This window comes from Ambystoma mexicanum, chromosome 5q (genome assembly GCF_040938575.1).
Source record: "Ambystoma mexicanum isolate Mex_15411 chromosome 5q, UKY_AmexF1_1, whole genome shotgun sequence".
Lineage (NCBI taxonomy): Eukaryota > Metazoa > Chordata > Amphibia > Caudata > Ambystomatidae > Ambystoma > Ambystoma mexicanum.
In genome coordinates, this window is record NC_090933.1 from 527,898,034 (window position 1) to 527,916,605 (window position 18,572).

General features: G+C 50.5%; 22 non-coding genes across 22 annotated transcripts; 13 read left to right on the plus strand and 9 right to left on the minus strand.

Annotated features, from left to right (window-relative positions):
* Positions 1-95: 95 nt before the first annotated feature.
* Positions 96-168, minus strand: TRNAA-AGC (transfer RNA alanine (anticodon AGC)). The gene has a single exon. It is a non-coding gene; the product is annotated as a tRNA-Ala (tRNA).
* A 694-nt stretch (positions 169-862) lies between these two features.
* Positions 863-935, plus strand: TRNAR-CCU (transfer RNA arginine (anticodon CCU)). Its single transcript has one exon. It is a non-coding gene; the product is annotated as a tRNA-Arg (tRNA).
* A 1,357-nt stretch (positions 936-2,292) lies between these two features.
* TRNAR-CCU (transfer RNA arginine (anticodon CCU)) lies at positions 2,293-2,365 on the plus strand. Its single transcript has one exon. It is a non-coding gene; the product is annotated as a tRNA-Arg (tRNA).
* A 600-nt stretch (positions 2,366-2,965) lies between these two features.
* TRNAA-AGC (transfer RNA alanine (anticodon AGC)) lies at positions 2,966-3,038 on the minus strand. The gene has a single exon. It is a non-coding gene; the product is annotated as a tRNA-Ala (tRNA).
* Positions 3,039-3,732: 694 nt separating this feature from the next.
* TRNAR-UCU (transfer RNA arginine (anticodon UCU)) lies at positions 3,733-3,805 on the plus strand. The gene has a single exon. It is a non-coding gene; the product is annotated as a tRNA-Arg (tRNA).
* A 1,357-nt stretch (positions 3,806-5,162) lies between these two features.
* Positions 5,163-5,235, plus strand: TRNAR-CCU (transfer RNA arginine (anticodon CCU)). Its single transcript has one exon. It is a non-coding gene; the product is annotated as a tRNA-Arg (tRNA).
* A 600-nt stretch (positions 5,236-5,835) lies between these two features.
* On the minus strand, positions 5,836-5,908 carry TRNAA-AGC (transfer RNA alanine (anticodon AGC)). Its single transcript has one exon. It is a non-coding gene; the product is annotated as a tRNA-Ala (tRNA).
* Positions 5,909-6,602: 694 nt separating this feature from the next.
* On the plus strand, positions 6,603-6,675 carry TRNAR-CCU (transfer RNA arginine (anticodon CCU)). The gene has a single exon. It is a non-coding gene; the product is annotated as a tRNA-Arg (tRNA).
* Positions 6,676-7,265: 590 nt separating this feature from the next.
* On the minus strand, positions 7,266-7,338 carry TRNAA-AGC (transfer RNA alanine (anticodon AGC)). The gene has a single exon. It is a non-coding gene; the product is annotated as a tRNA-Ala (tRNA).
* Positions 7,339-8,032: 694 nt separating this feature from the next.
* On the plus strand, positions 8,033-8,105 carry TRNAR-CCU (transfer RNA arginine (anticodon CCU)). Its single transcript has one exon. It is a non-coding gene; the product is annotated as a tRNA-Arg (tRNA).
* Positions 8,106-8,695: 590 nt separating this feature from the next.
* TRNAA-AGC (transfer RNA alanine (anticodon AGC)) lies at positions 8,696-8,768 on the minus strand. Its single transcript has one exon. It is a non-coding gene; the product is annotated as a tRNA-Ala (tRNA).
* A 694-nt stretch (positions 8,769-9,462) lies between these two features.
* TRNAR-CCU (transfer RNA arginine (anticodon CCU)) lies at positions 9,463-9,535 on the plus strand. Its single transcript has one exon. It is a non-coding gene; the product is annotated as a tRNA-Arg (tRNA).
* A 1,367-nt stretch (positions 9,536-10,902) lies between these two features.
* On the plus strand, positions 10,903-10,975 carry TRNAR-CCU (transfer RNA arginine (anticodon CCU)). Its single transcript has one exon. It is a non-coding gene; the product is annotated as a tRNA-Arg (tRNA).
* A 590-nt stretch (positions 10,976-11,565) lies between these two features.
* On the minus strand, positions 11,566-11,638 carry TRNAA-AGC (transfer RNA alanine (anticodon AGC)). Its single transcript has one exon. It is a non-coding gene; the product is annotated as a tRNA-Ala (tRNA).
* Positions 11,639-12,332: 694 nt separating this feature from the next.
* TRNAR-CCU (transfer RNA arginine (anticodon CCU)) lies at positions 12,333-12,405 on the plus strand. Its single transcript has one exon. It is a non-coding gene; the product is annotated as a tRNA-Arg (tRNA).
* A 588-nt stretch (positions 12,406-12,993) lies between these two features.
* TRNAA-AGC (transfer RNA alanine (anticodon AGC)) lies at positions 12,994-13,066 on the minus strand. The gene has a single exon. It is a non-coding gene; the product is annotated as a tRNA-Ala (tRNA).
* Positions 13,067-13,760: 694 nt separating this feature from the next.
* TRNAR-CCU (transfer RNA arginine (anticodon CCU)) lies at positions 13,761-13,833 on the plus strand. Its single transcript has one exon. It is a non-coding gene; the product is annotated as a tRNA-Arg (tRNA).
* A 590-nt stretch (positions 13,834-14,423) lies between these two features.
* On the minus strand, positions 14,424-14,496 carry TRNAA-AGC (transfer RNA alanine (anticodon AGC)). Its single transcript has one exon. It is a non-coding gene; the product is annotated as a tRNA-Ala (tRNA).
* Positions 14,497-15,190: 694 nt separating this feature from the next.
* TRNAR-CCU (transfer RNA arginine (anticodon CCU)) lies at positions 15,191-15,263 on the plus strand. Its single transcript has one exon. It is a non-coding gene; the product is annotated as a tRNA-Arg (tRNA).
* Positions 15,264-15,853: 590 nt separating this feature from the next.
* Positions 15,854-15,926, minus strand: TRNAA-AGC (transfer RNA alanine (anticodon AGC)). Its single transcript has one exon. It is a non-coding gene; the product is annotated as a tRNA-Ala (tRNA).
* A 694-nt stretch (positions 15,927-16,620) lies between these two features.
* On the plus strand, positions 16,621-16,693 carry TRNAR-CCU (transfer RNA arginine (anticodon CCU)). The gene has a single exon. It is a non-coding gene; the product is annotated as a tRNA-Arg (tRNA).
* Positions 16,694-18,050: 1,357 nt separating this feature from the next.
* TRNAR-CCU (transfer RNA arginine (anticodon CCU)) lies at positions 18,051-18,123 on the plus strand. Its single transcript has one exon. It is a non-coding gene; the product is annotated as a tRNA-Arg (tRNA).
* The last annotated feature ends 449 nt before the right edge of the window (positions 18,124-18,572 follow it).

Genomic DNA, 18,572 nt, shown 5'->3' on the forward strand with positions numbered 1-18,572 from the left:
TGATAGTAAAAAAAACAGAAGCGAGCACATGACTTTATTTGCGACGATTGGCAAGTTTTGAATAAAATAGTGAAAATGAAGAAAAAGCGTCTTGCTGGAGAATGCGGGCATCGATCCCGCTACCTCTCGCATGCTAAGCGAGCGCTCTACCATCTGAGCTAATTCCCCTCCTCATCGAAGGCTCTCGATACACTGCTTCAGAGCTGAAGCACAGTCTCCGGCTCACACTTGCTTGGCTGTCCAGGGACCTGTAGTGCATAAAGCCCTTTCTCTTCATCTGCCGCAGGGGAAATCACAATCTCACCCCTTTGCCCAAAACAAAATACCTTCAGTGGAGCTACAAGTAAAGCTGCAGATGGCCATCCATTGCAACGAGGATTGGCCAACCAGGTATTAATAGCAGAGTGACTCCACTGCCACGCCCTTTCACGCTGGACCTGCGCTTGTGATCAAGAGGCTGCACGCCAGTCCCATAGACCCGAGAGCCCAATTGAAAAGGTGCTTGCTTCTCACTTTATTTCTCTCGCTATTTCTTGCTGTTTTAGGCCGCTGACACGCCGCCTGCAGCCAAAGGACCAGCGCTGGAGTGCCCTTTGTCATTTTTACCAGCTGGCCATATTTTACAATCGAGCGTCAGAATACCAAACAGGTAAGAGTTAGGTCTGGGAATTGAGTCCACTTTCCATCGTGTGTCCCATAAAGCGGAAGTGTCCAGCCGAGTGCAAGCAGGTGCCTTTTGGCCGCGTGTGCTGGGACACTGCAGCTTTGGACGTGAGCCAACTTGCCCTTTTCAGTGGGCCAGTACCCGTGACTCCAGTGAGAGAAGAGGAAAAGAAAGAACTTTCCCCTTCTCTGTCGAGTGGCCCCAGTGGCCTAATGGATAAGGCACTGGCCTCCTAAGCCAGGGATTGTGGGTTCGAGTCCCATCTGGGGTGGTTCGTGGCATTTTGTTCACACTTATGCAAAAGGTTTTTGCGGTAGTAGGGGGTGGGCGCAGGCTAGTACTTTGCTGGGCGCTGTGAAGTCCAGAACGTGCTCTGCTGGTAGCAGACTTTAAATGCCGGGAGACTGCAGAGTGTAGCAACCCCTCATGTCAGCGAAGAGACACAGATGAGTGGTAAGAAAGACAGGGAAAATATGCTTTCTGGAATCAGAGCTCCTGCAGACAGGGCTCACTCTTCTGCCAGCTCCGACCTGCTCCGATGAAAACGAAATAAAAGAGCAAAGGCTGCGCACTTTGAACCAATTATTCGAAGCATCGTATTGAAATGAAATAAAAGGTTAACAGCCCTGGGTGGCATCAAAGTGGAATTTCCTGAATATGTCACCAATGCCATGCAATGCGCCTGTTGCACAGTATCACGCCTCTTGCCGGCCCTCGCGCGGATGACTCTTTGGGATAGCAGAAAGTGGACGGAAGACTTTTAGGATGATAGTAAAAAAAACAGAAGCGAGCACATGACTTTATTTGCGACGATTGGCGAGTTTTGAATAAAATAGTGAAAATGAAGAAAAAGCGTCTTGCTGGAGAATGCGGGCATCGATCCCACTACCTCTCGCATGCTAAGCAAGCGCTCTACCATCTGAGCTAATTCCCCTCCTCCTCGAAGGCTTTCGATACACTGCTTCAGAGCTGAATCACAGTCTCCGGCTCACACTTGCTTGGCTGTCCAGGGACCTGTAGTGCATAAAGCCCTTTCTCTTCATCTGCCGCAGGGGAAATCACAATCTCACCCCTTTGCCCAAAACAAAATACCTTCAGTGGAGCTACAAGTAAAGCTGCAGATGGCCATCCATTGCAACGAGGATTGGCCAACCAGGTATTAATAGCAGAGTGACTCCACTGCCACGCCCTTTCACGCTGGACCTGCGCTTGTGATCAAGAGGCTGCACGCCAGTCCCATAGACCCGAGAGCCCAATTGAAAAGGTGCTTGCTTCTCACTTTATTTCTCTCGCTATTTCTTGCTGTTTTAGGCCGCTGACACGCCGCCTGCAGCCAAAGGACCAGCGCTGGAGTGCCCTTTGTCATTTTTACCAGCTGGCCATATTTTACAATCGAGCGTCAGAATACCAAACAGGTAAGAGTTAGGTCTGGGAATTGAGTCCACTTTCCATCGTGTGTCCCATAAAGCGGAAGTGTCCAGCCGAGTGCAAGCAGGTGCCTTTTGCCCGCGTGTGCTGGGACACTGCAGCTTTGGACGTGAGCCAACTTGCCCTTTTCAGTGGGCCAGTACCCGTGACTCCAGTGAGAGAAGAGGAAAAGAAAGAACTTTCCCCTTCTCTGTCGAGTGGCCCCAGTGGCCTAATGGATAAGGCACTGGCCTCCTAAGCCAGGGATTGTGGGTTCGAGTCCCATCTGGGGTGGTTCGTGGCATTTTGTTCACACTTCTGCCAAAGCATGCAAAAGGTTTTTGCGGTAGTAGGGGGTGGGCGCAGGCTAGTACTTTGCTGGGCGCTGTGAAGTCCAGAACGTGCTCTGCTGGTAGCAGACTTTAAATGCCGGGAGACTGCAGAGTGTAGCAACCCCTCATGTCAGCGAAGAGACACAGATGAGTGGTAAGAAAGACAGGGAAAATATGCTTTCTGGAATCAGAGCTCCTGCAGACAGGGCTCACTCTTCTGCCAGCTCCGACCTGCTCCGATGAAAACGAAATAAAAGAGCAAAGGCTGCGCACTTTGAACCAATTATTCGAAGCATCGTATTGAAATGAAATAAAAGGTTAACAGCCCTGGGTGGCATCAAAGTGGAATTTCCTGAATATGTCACCAATGCCATGCAATGCGCCTGTTGCACAGTATCACGCCTCTTGCCGGCCCTCGCGCGGATGACTCTTTGGGATAGCAGAAAGTGGACGGAAGACTTTTAGGATGATAGTAAAAAAAACAGAAGCGAGCACATGACTTTATTTGCGACGATTGGCGAGTTTTGAATAAAATAGTGAAAATGAAGTAAAAGCGTCTTGCTGGAGAATGCGGGCATCGATCCCGCTACCTCTCGCATGCTAAGCGAGCGCTCTACCATCTGAGCTAATTCCCCTCCTCCTCGAAGGCTCTCGATACACTGCTTCAGAGCTGAAGCACAGTCTCCGGCTCACACTTGCTTGGCTGTCCAGGGACCTGTAGTGCATAAAGCCCTTTCTCTTCATCTGCCGCAGAGGAAATCACAATCTCACCCCTTTGCCCAAAACAAAATACCTTCAGTGGAGCTACAAGTAAAGCTGCAGATGGCCATCCATTGCAACGAGGATTGGCCAACCAGGTATTAATAGCAGAGTGACTCCACTGCCACGCCCTATCACGCTGGACCTGCGCTTGTGATCAAGAGGCTGCACGCCAGTCCCATAGACCCGAGAGCCCAATTGAAAAGGTGCTTGCTTCTCACTTTATTTCTCTCGCTATTTCTTGCTGTTTTAGGCCGCTGACACGCCGCCTGCAGCCAAAGGACCAGCGCTGGAGTGCCCTTTGTCATTTTTACCAGCTGGCCATATTTTACAATCGAGCGTCAGAATACCAAACAGGTAAGAGTTAGGTCTGGGAATTGAGTCCACTTTCCATCGTGTGTCCCATAAAGCGGAAGTGTCCAGCCGAGTGCAAGCAGGTGCCTTTTGCCCGCGTGTGCTGGGACACTGCAGCTTTGGACGTGAGCCAACTTGCCCTTTTCAGTGGGCCAGTACCCGTGACTCCAGTGAGAGAAGAGGAAAAGAAAGAACTTTCCCCTTCTCTGTTGAGTGGCCCCAGTGGCCTAATGGATAAGGCACTGGCCTTCTAAGCCAGGGATTGTGGGTTCGAGTCCCATCTGGGGTGGTTCGTGGCATTTTGTTCACACTTATGCAAAAGGTTTTTGCGGTAGTAGGGGGTGGGCGCAGGCTAGTACTTTGCTGGGCGCTGTGAAGTCCAGAACGTGCTCTGCTGGTAGCAGACTTTAAATGCCGGGAGACTGCAGAGTGTAGCAACCCCTCATGTCAGCGAAGAGACACAGATGAGTGGTAAGAAAGACAGGGAAAATATGCTTTCTGGAATCAGAGCTCCTGCAGACAGGGCTCACTCTTCTGCCAGCTCCGACCTGCTCCGATGAAAACGAAATAAAAGAGCAAAGGCTGCGCACTTTGAACCAATTATTCGAAGCATCGTATTGAAATGAAATAAAAGGTTAACAGCCCTGGGTGGCATCAAAGTGGAATTTCCTGAATATGTCACCAATGCCATGCAATGCGCCTGTTGCACAGTATCACGCCTCTTGCCGGCCCTCGCGCGGATGACTCTTTGGGATAGCAGAAAGTGGACGGAAGACTTTTAGGATGATAGTAAAAAAAACAGAAGCGAGCACATGACTTTATTTGCGACGATTGGCGAGTTTTGAATAAAATAGTGAAAATGAAGAAAAAGCGTCTTGCTGGAGAATGCGGGCATCGATCCCACTACCTCTCGCATGCTAAGCAAGCGCTCTACCATCTGAGCTAATTCCCCTCCTCCTCGAAGGCTCTCGATACACTGCTTCAGAGCTGAATCACAGTCTCCGGCTCACACTTGCTTGGCTGTCCAGGGACCTGTAGTGCATAAAGCCCTTTCTCTTCATCTGCCGCAGGGGAAATCACAATCTCACCCCTTTGCCCAAAACAAAATACCTTCAGTGGAGCTACAAGTAAAGCTGCAGATGGCCATCCATTGCAACGAGGATTGGCCAACCAGGTATTAATAGCAGAGTGACTCCACTGCCACGCCCTTTCACGCTGGACCTGCGCTTGTGATCAAGAGGCTGCACGCCAGTCCCATAGACCCGAGAGCCCAATTGAAAAGGTGCTTGCTTCTCACTTTATTTCTCTCGCTATTTCTTGCTGTTTTAGGCCGCTGACACGCCGCCTGCAGCCAAAGGACCAGCGCTGGAGTGCCCTTTGTCATTTTTACCAGCTGGCCATATTTTACAATCGAGCGTCAGAATACCAAACAGGTAAGAGTTAGGTCTGGGAATTGAGTCCACTTTCCATCGTGTGTCCCATAAAGCGGAAGTGTCCAGCCGAGTGCAAGCAGGTGCCTTTTGCCCGCGTGTGCTGGGACACTGCAGCTTTGGACGTGAGCCAACTTGCCCTTTTCAGTGGGCCAGTACCCGTGACTCCAGTGAGAGAAGAGGAAAAGAAAGAACTTTCCCCTTCTCTGTCGAGTGGCCCCAGTGGCCTAATGGATAAGGCACTGGCCTCCTAAGCCAGGGATTGTGGGTTCGAGTCCCATCTGGGGTGGTTCGTGGCATTTTGTTCACACTTCTGCCAAAGCATGCAAAAGGTTTTTGCGGTAGTAGGGGGTGGGCGCAGGCTAGTACTTTGCTGGGCGCTGTGAAGTCCAGAACGTGCTCTGCTGGTAGCAGACTTTAAATGCCGGGAGACTGCAGAGTGTAGCAACCCCTCATGTCAGCGAAGAGACACAGATGAGTGGTAAGAAAGACAGGGAAAATATGCTTTCTGGAATCAGAGCTCCTGCAGACAGGGCTCACTCTTCTGCCAGCTCCGACCTGCTCCGATGAAAACGAAATAAAAGAGCAAAGGCTGCGCACTTTGAACCAATTATTCGAAGCATCGTATTGAAATGAAATAAAAGGTTAACAGCCCTGGGTGGCATCAAAGTGGAATTTCCTGAATATGTCACCAATGCCATGCAATGCGCCTGTTGCACAGTATCACGCCTCTTGCCGGCCCTCGCGCGGATGACTCTTTGGGATAGCAGAAAGTGGACGGAAGACTTTTAGGATGATAGTAAAAAAAACAGAAGCGAGCACATGACTTTATTTGCGACGATTGGTGAGTTTTGAATAAAATAGTGAAAATGAAGAAAAAGCGTCTTGCTGGAGAATGCGGGCATCGATCCCGCTACCTCTCGCATGCTAAGCGAGGGCTCTACCATCTGAGCTAATTCCCCTCCTCCTCGAAGGCTCTCGATACACTGCTTCAGAGCTGAAGCACAGTCTCCGGCTCACACTTCCTTGGCTGTCCAGGGACCTGTAGTGCATAAAGCCCTTTCTCTTCATCTGCCGCAGAGGAAATCACAATCTCACCCCTTTGCCCAAAACAAAATACCTTCAGTGGAGCTACAAGTAAAGCTGCAGATGGCCATCCATTGCAATGAGGATTGGCCAACCAGGTATTAATAGCAGAGTGACTCCACTCCCACGCCCTTTCACGCTGGACCTGCGCTTGTGATCAAGAGGCTGCACGCCAGTCCCATAGACCCGAGAGCCCAATTGAAAAGGTGCTTGCTTCTCACTTTATTTCTCTCGCTATTTCTTGCTGTTTTAGGCCGCTGACACGCCGCCTGCAGCCAAAGGACCAGCGCTGGAGTGCCCTTTGTCATTTTTACCAGCTGGCCATATTTTACAATCGAGCGTCAGAATACCAAACAGGTAAGAGTTAGGTCTGGGAATTGAGTCCACTTTCCATCGTGTGTCCCATAAAGCGGAAGTGTCCAGCCGAGTGCAAGCAGGTGCCTTTTGCCCGCGTGTGCTGGGACACTGCAGCTTTGGACGTGAGCCAACTTGCCCTTTTCAGTGGGCCAGTACCCGTGACTCCAGTGAGAGAAGAGGAAAAGAAAGAACTTTCCCCTTCTCTGTCGAGTGGCCCCAGTGGCCTAATGGATAAGGCACTGGCCTCCTAAGCCAGGGATTGTGGGTTCGAGCCCCATCTGGGGTGGTTCGTGGCATTTTGTTCACACTTATGCAAAAGGTTTTTGCGGTAGTAGGGGGAGGGCGCAGGCTAGTACTTTGCTGGGCGCTGTGAAGTCCAGAACGTGCTCTGCTGGTAGCAGACTTTAAATGCCGGGAGACTGCAGAGTGTAGCAACCCCTCATGTCAGCGAAGAGACACAGATGAGTGGTAAGAAAGACAGGGAAAATATGCTTTCTGGAATCAGAGCTCCTGCAGACAGGGCTCACTCTTCTGCCAGCTCCGACCTGCTCCGATGAAAACGAAATAAAAGAGCAAAGGCTGCGCACTTTGAACCAATTATTCGAAGCATCGTATTGAAATGAAATAAAAGGTTAACAGCCCTGGGTGGCATCAAAGTGGAATTTCCTGAATATGTCACCAATGCCATGCAATGCGCCTGTTGCACAGTATCACGCCTCTTGCCGGCCCTCGCGCGGATGACTCTTTGGGATAGCAGAAAGTGGACGGAAGACTTTTAGGATGATAGTAAAAAAAACAGAAGCGAGCACATGACTTTATTTGCGACGATTGGTGAGTTTTGAATAAAATAGTGAAAATGAAGAAAAAGCGTCTTGCTGGAGAATGCGGGCATCGATCCCGCTACCTCTCGCATGCTAAGCGAGCGCTCTACCATCTGAGCTAATTCCCCTCCTTCTCGAAGGCTCTCGATACACTGCTTCAGAGCTGAAGCACAGTCTCCGGCTCACACTTGCTTGGCTGTCCAGGGACCTGTAGTGCATAAAGCCCTTTCTCTTCATCTGCCGCAGAGGAAATCACAATCTCACCCCTTTGCCCAAAACAAAATACCTTCAGTGGAGCTACAAGTAAAGCTGCAGATGGCCATCCATTGCAATGAGGATTGGCCAACCAGGTATTAATAGCAGAGTGACTCCACTCCCACGCCCTTTCACGCTGGACCTGCGCTTGTGATCAAGAGGCTGCACGCCAGTCCCATAGACCCGAAAGCCCAATTGAAAAGGTGCTTGCTTCTCACTTTATTTCTCTCGCTATTTCTTGCTGTTTTAGGCCGCTGACACGCCGCCTGCAGCCAAAGGACCAGCGCTGGAGTGCCCTTTGTCATTTTTACCAGCTGGCCATATTTTACAATCGAGCGTCAGAATACCAAACAGGTAAGAGTTAGGTCTGGGAATTGAGTCCACTTTCCATCGTGTGTCCCATAAAGCGGAAGTGTCCAGCCGAGTGCAAGCAGGTGCCTTTTGCCCGCGTGTGCTGGGACACTGCAGCTTTGGACGTGAGCCAACTTGCCCTTTTCAGTGGGCCAGTACCCGTGACTCCAGTGAGAGAAGAGGAAAAGAAAGAACTTTCCCATTCTCTGTCGAGTGGCCCCAGTGGCCTAATGGATAAGGCACTGGCCTCCTAAGCCAGGGATTGTGGGTTCGAGCCCCATCTGGGGTGGTTCGTGGCATTTTGTTCACACTTATGCAAAAGGTTTTTGCGGTAGTAGGGGGAGGGCGCAGGCTAGTACTTTGCTGGGCGCTGTGAAGTCCAGAACGTGCTCTGCTGGTAGCAGACTTTAAATGCCGGGAGACTGCAGAGTGTAGCAACCCCTCATGTCAGCGAAGAGACACAGATGAGTGGTAAGAAAGACAGGGAAAATATGCTTTCTGGAATCAGAGCTCCTGCAGACAGGGCTCACTCTTCTGCCAGCTCCGACCTGCTCCGATGAAAACGAAATAAAAGAGCAAAGGCTGCGCACTTTGAACCAATTATTCGAAGCATCGTATTGAACTGAAATAAAAGGTTAACAGCCCTGGGTGGCATCAAAGTGGAATTTCCTGAATATGTCACCAATGCCATGCAATGCGCCTGTTGCACAGTATCACGCCTGTTGCCGGCCCTCGCGCGGATGACTCTTTGGGATAGCAGAAAGTGGACGGAAGACTTTTAGGATGATAGTAAAAAAAACAGAAGCGAGCACATGACTTTATTTGCGACGATTGGCAAGTTTTGAATAAAATAGTGAAAATGAAGAAAAAGCGTCTTGCTGGAGAATGCGGGCATCGATCCCGCTACCTCTCGCATGCTAAGCGAGCGCTCTACCATCTGAGCTAATTCCCCTCCTCATCGAAGGCTCTCGATACACTGCTTCAGAGCTGAAGCACAGTCTCCGGCTCACACTTGCTTGGCTGTCCAGGGACCTGTAGTGCATAAAGCCCTTTCTCTTCATCTGCCGCAGGGGAAATCACAATCTCACCCCTTTGCCCAAAACAAAATACCTTCAGTGGAGCTACAAGTAAAGCTGCAGATGGCCATCCATTGCAACGAGGATTGGCCAACCAGGTATTAATAGCAGAGTGACTCCACTGCCACGCCCTTTCACGCTGGACCTGCGCTTGTGATCAAGAGGCTGCACGCCAGTCCCATAGACCCGAGAGCCCAATTGAAAAGGTGCTTGCTTCTCACTTTATTTCTCTCGCTATTTCTTGCTGTTTTAGGCCGCTGACACGCCGCCTGCAGCCAAAGGACCAGCGCTGGAGTGCCCTTTGTCATTTGTACCAGCTGGCCATATTTTACAATCGAGCGTCAGAATACCAAACAGGTAAGAGTTAGGTCTGGGAATTGAGTCCACTTTCCATCGTGTGTCCCATAAAGCGGAAGTGTCCAGCCGAGTGCAAGCAGGTGCCTTTTGCCCGCGTGTGCTGGGACACTGCAGCTTTGGACGTGAGCCAACTTGCCCTTTTCAGTGGGCCAGTACCCGTGACTCCAGTGAGAGAAGAGGAAAAGAAAGAACTTTCCCCTTCTCTGTCGAGTGGCCCCAGTGGCCTAATGGATAAGGCACTGGCCTCCTAAGCCAGGGATTGTGGGTTTGAGTCCCATCTGGGGTGGTTCGTGGCATTTTGTTCACACTTCTGCCAAAGCATGCAAAAGGTTTTTGCGGTAGTAGGGGGTGGGCGCAGGCTAGTACTTTGCTGGGCGCTGTGAAGTCCAGAACGTGCTCTGCTGGTAGCAGACTTTAAATGCCGGGAGACTGCAGAGTGTAGCAACCCCTCATGTCAGCGAAGAGACACAGATGAGTGGTAAGAAAGACAGGGAAAATATGCTTTCTGGAATCAGAGCTCCTGCAGACAGGGCTCACTCTTCTGCCAGCTCCGACCTGCTCCGATGAAAACGAAATAAAAGAGCAAAGGCTGCGCACTTTGAACCAATTATTCGAAGCATCGTATTGAAATGAAATAAAAGGTTAACAGCCCTGGGTGGCATCAAAGTGGAATTTCCTGAATATGTCACCAATGCCATGCAATGCGCCTGTTGCACAGTATCACGACTCTTGCCGGCCCTCGCGCGGATGACTCTTTGGGATAGCAGAAAGTGGACGGAAGACTTTTAGGATGATAGTAAAAAAAACAGAAGCGAGCACATGACTTTATTTGCGACGATTGGTGAGTTTTGAATAAAATAGTGAAAATGAAGAAAAAGCGTCTTGCTGGAGAATGCGGGCATCGATCCCGCTACCTCTCGCATGCTAAGTGAGCGCTCTACCATCTGAGCTAATTCCCCTCCTTCTCGAAGGCTCTCGATACACTGCTTCAGAGCTGAAGCACAGTCTCCGGCTCACACTTGCTTGGCTGTCCAGGGACCTGTAGTGCATAAAGCCCTTTCTCTTCATCTGCCGCAGAGGAAATCACAATCTCACCCCTTTGCCCAAAACAAAATACCTTCAGTGGAGCTACAAGTAAAGCTGCAGATGGCCATCCATTGCAATGAGGATTGGCCAACCAGGTATTAATAGCAGAGTGACTCCACTCCCACGCCCTTTCACGCTGGACCTGCGCTTGTGATCAAGAGGCTGCACGCCAGTCCCATAGACCCGAGAGCCCAATTGAAAAGGTGCTTGCTTCTCACTTTATTTCTCTCGCTATTTCTTGCTGTTTTAGGCCGCTGACACGCCGCCTGCAGCCAAAGGACCAGCGCTGGAGTGCCCTTTGTCATTTTTACCAGCTGGCCATATTTTACAATCGAGCGTCAGAATACCAAACAGGTAAGAGTTAGGTCTGGGAATTGAGTCCACTTTCCATCGTGTGTCCCATAAAGCGGAAGTGTCCAGCCGAGTGCAAGCAGGTGCCTTTTGCCCGCGTGTGCTGGGACACTGCAGCTTTGGACGTGAGCCAACTTGCCCTTTTCAGTGGGCCAGTACCCGTGACTCCAGTGAGAGAAGAGGAAAAGAAAGAACTTTCCCCTTCTCTGTCGAGTGGCCCCAGTGGCCTAATGGATAAGGCACTGGCCTCCTAAGCCAGGGATTGTGGGTTCGAGCCCCATCTGGGGTGGTTCGTGGCATTTTGTTCACACTTATGCAAAAGGTTTTTGCGGTAGTAGGGGGAGGGCGCAGGCTAGTACTTTGCTGGGCGCTGTGAAGTCCAGAACGTGCTCTGCTGGTAGCAGACTTTAAATGCCGGGAGACTGCAGAGTGTAGCAACCCCTCATGTCAGCGAAGAGACACAGATGAGTGGTAAGAAAGACAGGGAAAATATGCTTTCTGGAATCAGAGCTCCTGCAGACAGGGCTCACTCTTCTGCCAGCTCCGACCTGCTCCGATGAAAACGAAATAAAAGAGCAAAGGCTGCGCACTTTGAACCAATTATTCGAAGCATCGTATTGAACTGAAATAAAAGGTTAACAGCCCTGGGTGGCATCAAAGTGGAATTTCCTGAATATGTCACCAATGCCATGCAATGCGCCTGTTGCACAGTGTCACGCCTGTTGCCGGCCCTCGCGCGGATGACTCTTTGGGATAGCAGAAAGTGGACGGAAGACTTTTAGGATGATAGTAAAAAAAACAGAAGCGAGCACATGACTTTATTTGCGACGATTGGCGAGTTTTGAATAAAATAGTGAAAATGAAGAAAAAGCGTCTTGCTGGAGAATGCGGGCATCGATCCCGCTACCTCTCGCATGCTAAGCGAGCGCTCTACCATCTGAGCTAATTCCCCTCCTCATCGAAGGCTCTCGATACACTGCTTCAGAGCTGAAGCACAGTCTCCGGCTCACACTTGCTTGGCTGTCCAGGGACCTGTAGTGCATAAAGCCCTTTCTCTTCATCTGCCGCAGGGGAAATCACAATCTCACCCCTTTGCCCAAAACAAAATACCTTCAGTGGAGCTACAAGTAAAGCTGCAGATGGCCATCCATTGCAACGAGGATTGGCCAACCAGGTATTAATAGCAGAGTGACTCCACTGCCACGCCCTTTCACGCTGGACCTGCGCTTGTGATCAAGAGGCTGCACGCCAGTCCCATAGACCCGAGAGCCCAATTGAAAAGGTGCTTGCTTCTCACTTTATTTCTCTCGCTATTTCTTGCTGTTTTAGGCCGCTGACACGCCGCCTGCAGCCAAAGGACCAGCGCTGGAGTGCCCTTTGTCATTTTTACCAGCTGGCCATATTTTACAATCGAGCGTCAGAATACCAAACAGGTAAGAGTTAGGTCTGGGAATTGAGTCCACTTTCCATCGTGTGTCCCATAAAGCGGAAGTGTCCAGCCGAGTGCAAGCAGGTGCCTTTTGCCCGCGTGTGCTGGGACACTGCAGCTTTGGACGTGAGCCAACTTGCCCTTTTTAGTGGGCCAGTACCCGTGACTCCAGTGAGAGAAGAGGAAAAGAAAGAACTTTCCCCTTCTCTGTCGAGTGGCCCCAGTGGCCTAATGGATAAGGCACTGGCCTCCTAAGCCAGGGATTGTGGGTTCGAGTCCCATCTGGGGTGGTTCGTGGCATTTTGTTCACACTTATGCAAAAGGTTTTTGCGGTAGTAGGGGGTGGGCGCAGGCTAGTACTTTGCTGGGCGCTGTGAAGTCCAGAACGTGCTCTGCTGGTAGCAGACTTTAAATGCGGGAGACTGCAGAGTGTAGCAACCCCTCATATCAGCGAAGAGACACAGATGAGTGGTAAGAAAGACAGGGAAAATATGCTTTCTGGAATCAGAGCTCCTGCAGACAGGGCTCACTCTTCTGCCAGCTCCGACCTGCTCCGATGAAAACGAAATAAAAGAGCAAAGGCTGCGCACTTTGAACCAATTATTCGAAGCATCGTATTGAACTGAAATAAAAGGTCAACAGCCCTGGGTGGCATCAAAGTGGAATTTCCTGAATATGTCACCAATGCCATGCAATGCGCCTGTTGCACAGTATCACGCCTGTTGCCGGCCCTCGCGCGGATGACTCTTTGGGATAGCAGAAAGTGGACGGAAGACTTTTAGGATGATAGAAAAAAAACAGAAGCGAGCACATGACTTTATTTGCGACGATTGGTGAGTTTTGAATAAAATAGTGAAAATGAAGAAAAAGTGTCTTGCTGGAGAATGCGGGCATCGATCCCGCTACCTCTCGCATGCTAAGCGAGCGCTCTACCATCTGAGCTAATTCCCCTCCTCCTCGAAGGCTCTCGATACACTGCTTCAGAGCTGAAGCACAGTCTCCGGCTCACACTTGCTTGGCTGTCCAGGGACCTGTAGTGCATAAAGCCCTTTCTCTTCATCTGCCGCAGAGGAAATCACAATCTCACCCCTTTGCCCAAAACAAAATACCTTCAGTGGAGCTACAAGTAAAGCTGCAGATGGCCATCCATTGCAACGAGGATTGGCCAACCAGGTATTAATAGCAGAGTGACTCCACTGCCACGCCCTTTCACGCTGGACCTGCGCTTGTGATCAAGAGGCTGCACGCCAGTCCCATAGACCCGAGAGCCCAATTGAAAAGGTGCTTGCTTCTCACTTTATTTCTCTCGCTATTTCTTGCTGTTTTAGGCCGCTGACACGCCGCCTGCAGCCAAAGGACCAGCGCTGGAGTGCCCTTTGTCATTTTTACCAGCTGGCCATATTTTACAATCGAGCGTCAGAATACCAAACAGGTAAGAGTTAGGTCTGGGAATTGAGTCCACTTTCCATCGTGTGTCCCATAAAGCGGAAGTGTCCAGCCGAGTGCAAGCAGGTGCCTTTTGCCCGCGTGTGCTGGGACACTGCAGCTTTGGACGTGAGCCAACTTGCCCTTTTCAGTGGGCCAGTACCCGTGACTCCAGTGAGAGAAGAGGAAAAGAAAGAACTTTCCCCTTCTCTGTCGAGTGGCCCCAGTGGCCTAATGGATAAGGCACTGGCCTCCTAAGCCAGGGATTGTGGGTTCGAGTCCCATCTGGGGTGGTTCGTGGCATTTTGTTCACACTTATGCAAAAGGTTTTTGCGGTAGTAGGGGGTGGGCGCAGGCTAGTACTTTGCTGGGCGCTGTGAAGTCCAGAACGTGCTCTGCTGGTAGCAGACTTTAAATGCCGGGAGACTGCAGAGTGTAGCAACCCCTCATGTCAGCGAAGAGACACAGATGAGTGGTAAGAAAGACAGGGAAAATATGCTTTCTGGAATCAGAGCTCCTGCAGACAGGGCTCACTCTTCTGCCAGCTCCGACCTGCTCCGATGAAAACGAAATAAAAGAGCAAAGGCTGCGCACTTTGAACCAATTATTCGAAGCATCGTATTGAAATGAAATAAAAGGTTAACAGCCCTGGGTGGCATCAAAGTGGAATTTCCTGAATATGTCACCAATGCCATGCAATGCGCCTGTTGCACAGTATCACGCCTCTTGCCGGCCCTCGCGCGGATGACTCTTTGGGATAGCAGAAAGTGGACGGAAGACTTTTAGGATGATAGTAAAAAAAACAGAAGCGAGCACATGACTTTATTTGCGACGATTGGTGAGTTTTGAATAAAATAGTGAAAATGAAGAAAAAGCGTCTTGCTGGAGAATGCGGGCATCGATCCCGCTACCTCTCGCATGCTAAGCGAGGGCTCTACCATCTGAGCTAATTCCCCTCCTCCTCGAAGGCTCTCGATACACTGCTTCAGAGCTGAAGCACAGTCTCCGGCTCACACTTCCTTGGCTGTCCAGGGACCTGTAGTGCATAAAGCCCTTTCTCTTCATCTGCCGCAGAGGAAATCACAATCTCACCCCTTTGCCCAAAACAAAATACCTTCAGTGGAGCTACAAGTAAAGCTGCAGATGGCCATCCATTGCAATGAGGATTGGCCAACCAGGTATTAATAGCAGAGTGACTCCACTCCCACGCCCTTTCACGCTGGACCTGCGCTTGTGATCAAGAGGCTGCACGCCAGTCCCATAGACCCGAGAGCCCAATTGAAAAGGTGCTTGCTTCTCACTTTATTTCTCTCGCTATTTCTTGCTGTTTTAGGCCGCTGACACGCCGCCTGCAGCCAAAGGACCAGCGCTGGAGTGCCCTTTGTCATTTTTACCAGCTGGCCATATTTTACAATCGAGCGTCAGAATACCAAACAGGTAAGAGTTAGGTCTGGGAATTGAGTCCACTTTCCATCGTGTGTCCCATAAAGCGGAAGTGTCCAGCCGAGTGCAAGCAGGTGCCTTTTGCCCGCGTGTGCTGGGACACTGCAGCTTTGGACGTGAGCCAACTTGCCCTTTTCAGTGGGCCAGTACCCGTGACTCCAGTGAGAGAAGAGGAAAAGAAAGAACTTTCCCCTTCTCTGTCGAGTGGCCCCAGTGGCCTAATGGATAAGGCACTGGCCTCCTAAGCCAGGGATTGTGGGTTCGAGCCCCATCTGGGGTGGTTCGTGGCATTTTGTTCACACTTATGCAAAAGGTTTTTGCGGTAGTAGGGGGAGGGCGCAGGCTAGTACTTTGCTGGGCGCTGTGAAGTCCAGAACGTGCTCTGCTGGTAGCAGACTTTAAATGCCGGGAGACTGCAGAGTGTAGCAACCCCTCATGTCAGCGAAGAGACACAGATGAGTGGTAAGAAAGACAGGGAAAATATGCTTTCTGGAATCAGAGCTCCTGCAGACAGGGCTCACTCTTCTGCCAGCTCCGACCTGCTCCGATGAAAACGAAATAAAAGAGCAAAGGCTGCGCACTTTGAACCAATTATTCGAAGCATCGTATTGAACTGAAATAAAAGGTTAACAGCCCTGGGTGGCATCAAAGTGGAATTTCCTGAATATGTCACCAATGCCATGCAATGCGCCTGTTGCACAGTGTCACGCCTGTTGCCGGCCCTCGCGCGGATGACTCTTTGGGATAGCAGAAAGTGGACGGAAGACTTTTAGGATGATAGTAAAAAAAACAGAAGCGAGCACATGACTTTATTTGCGACGATTGGCAAGTTTTGAATAAAATAGTGAAAATGAAGAAAAAGCGTCTTGCTGGAGAATGCGGGCATCGATCCCGCTACCTCTCGCATGCTAAGCGAGCGCTCTACCATCTGAGCTAATTCCCCTCCTCATCGAAGGCTCTCGATACACTGCTTCAGAGCTGAAGCACAGTCTCCGGCTCACACTTGCTTGGCTGTCCAGGGACCTGTAGTGCATAAAGCCCTTTCTCTTCATCTGCCGCAGGGGAAATCACAATCTCACCCCTTTGCCCAAAACAAAATACCTTCAGTGGAGCTACAAGTAAAGCTGCAGATGGCCATCCATTGCAACGAGGATTGGCCAACCAGGTATTAATAGCAGAGTGACTCCACTGCCACGCCCTTTCACGCTGGACCTGCGCTTGTGATCAAGAGGCTGCACGCCAGTCCCATAGACCCGAGAGCCCAATTGAAAAGGTGCTTGCTTCTCACTTTATTTCTCTCGCTATTTCTTGCTGTTTTAGGCCGCTGACACGCCGCCTGCAGCCAAAGGACCAGCGCTGGAGTGCCCTTTGTCATTTTTACCAGCTGGCCATATTTTACAATCGAGCGTCAGAATACCAAACAGGTAAGAGTTAGGTCTGGGAATTGAGTCCACTTTCCATCGTGTGTCCCATAAAGCGGAAGTGTCCAGCCGAGTGCAAGCAGGTGCCTTTTGGCCGCGTGTGCTGGGACACTGCAGCTTTGGACGTGAGCCAACTTGCCCTTTTCAGTGGGCCAGTACCCGTGACTCCAGTGAGAGAAGAGGAAAAGAAAGAACTTTCCCCTTCTCTGTCGAGTGGCCCCAGTGGCCTAATGGATAAGGCACTGGCCTCCTAAGCCAGGGATTGTGGGTTCGAGTCCCATCTGGGGTGGTTCGTGGCATTTTGTTCACACTTATGCAAAAGGTTTTTGCGGTAGTAGGGGGTGGGCGCAGGCTAGTACTTTGCTGGGCGCTGTGAAGTCCAGAACGTGCTCTGCTGGTAGCAGACTTTAAATGCCGGGAGACTGCAGAGTGTAGCAACCCCTCATGTCAGCGAAGAGACACAGATGAGTGGTAAGAAAGACAGGGAAAATATGCTTTCTGGAATCAGAGCTCCTGCAGACAGGGCTCACTCTTCTGCCAGCTCCGACCTGCTCCGATGAAAACGAAATAAAAGAGCAAAGGCTGCGCACTTTGAACCAATTATTCGAAGCATCGTATTGAAATGAAATAAAAGGTTAACAGCCCTGGGTGGCATCAAAGTGGAATTTCCTGAATATGTCACCAATGCCATGCAATGCGCCTGTTGCACAGTATCACGCCTCTTGCCGGCCCTCGCGCGGATGACTCTTTGGGATAGCAGAAAGTGGACGGAAGACTTTTAGGATGATAGTAAAAAAAACAGAAGCGAGCACATGACTTTATTTGCGACGATTGGCGAGTTTTGAATAAAATAGTGAAAATGAAGAAAAAGCGTCTTGCTGGAGAATGCGGGCATCGATCCCACTACCTCTCGCATGCTAAGCAAGCGCTCTACCATCTGAGCTAATTCCCCTCCTCCTCGAAGGCTCTCGATACACTGCTTCAGAGCTGAATCACAGTCTCCGGCTCACACTTGCTTGGCTGTCCAGGGACCTGTAGTGCATAAAGCCCTTTCTCTTCATCTGCCGCAGGGGAAATCACAATCTCACCCCTTTGCCCAAAACAAAATACCTTCAGTGGAGCTACAAGTAAAGCTGCAGATGGCCATCCATTGCAACGAGGATTGGCCAACCAGGTATTAATAGCAGAGTGACTCCACTGCCACGCCCTTTCACGCTGGACCTGCGCTTGTGATCAAGAGGCTGCACGCCAGTCCCATAGACCCGAGAGCCCAATTGAAAAGGTGCTTGCTTCTCACTTTATTTCTCTCGCTATTTCTTGCTGTTTTAGGCCGCTGACACGCCGCCTGCAGCCAAAGGACCAGCGCTGGAGTGCCCTTTGTCATTTTTACCAGCTGGCCATATTTTACAATCGAGCGTCAGAATACCAAACAGGTAAGAGTTAGGTCTGGGAATTGAGTCCACTTTCCATCGTGTGTCCCATAAAGCGGAAGTGTCCAGCCGAGTGCAAGCAGGTGCCTTTTGCCCGCGTGTGCTGGGACACTGCAGCTTTGGACGTGAGCCAACTTGCCCTTTTCAGTGGGCCAGTACCCGTGACTCCAGTGAGAGAAGAGGAAAAGAAAGAACTTTCCCCTTCTCTGTCGAGTGGCCCCAGTGGCCTAATGGATAAGGCACTGGCCTCCTAAGCCAGGGATTGTGGGTTCGAGTCCCATCTGGGGTGGTTCGTGGCATTTTGTTCACACTTCTGCCAAAGCATGCAAAAGGTTTTTGCGGTAGTAGGGGGTGGGCGCAGGCTAGTACTTTGCTGGGCGCTGTGAAGTCCAGAACGTGCTCTGCTGGTAGCAGACTTTAAATGCCGGGAGACTGCAGAGTGTAGCAACCCCTCATGTCAGCGAAGAGACACAGATGAGTGGTAAGAAAGACAGGGAAAATATGCTTTCTGGAATCAGAGCTCCTGCAGACAGGGCTCACTCTTCTGCCAGCTCCGACCTGCTCCGATGAAAACGAAATAAAAGAGCAAAGGCTGCGCACTTTGAACCAATTATTCGAAGCATCGTATTGAAATGAAATAAAAGGTTAACAGCCCTGGGTGGCATCAAAGTGGAATTTCCTGAATATGTCACCAATGCCATGCAATGCGCCTGTTGCACAGTATCACGCCTCTTGCCG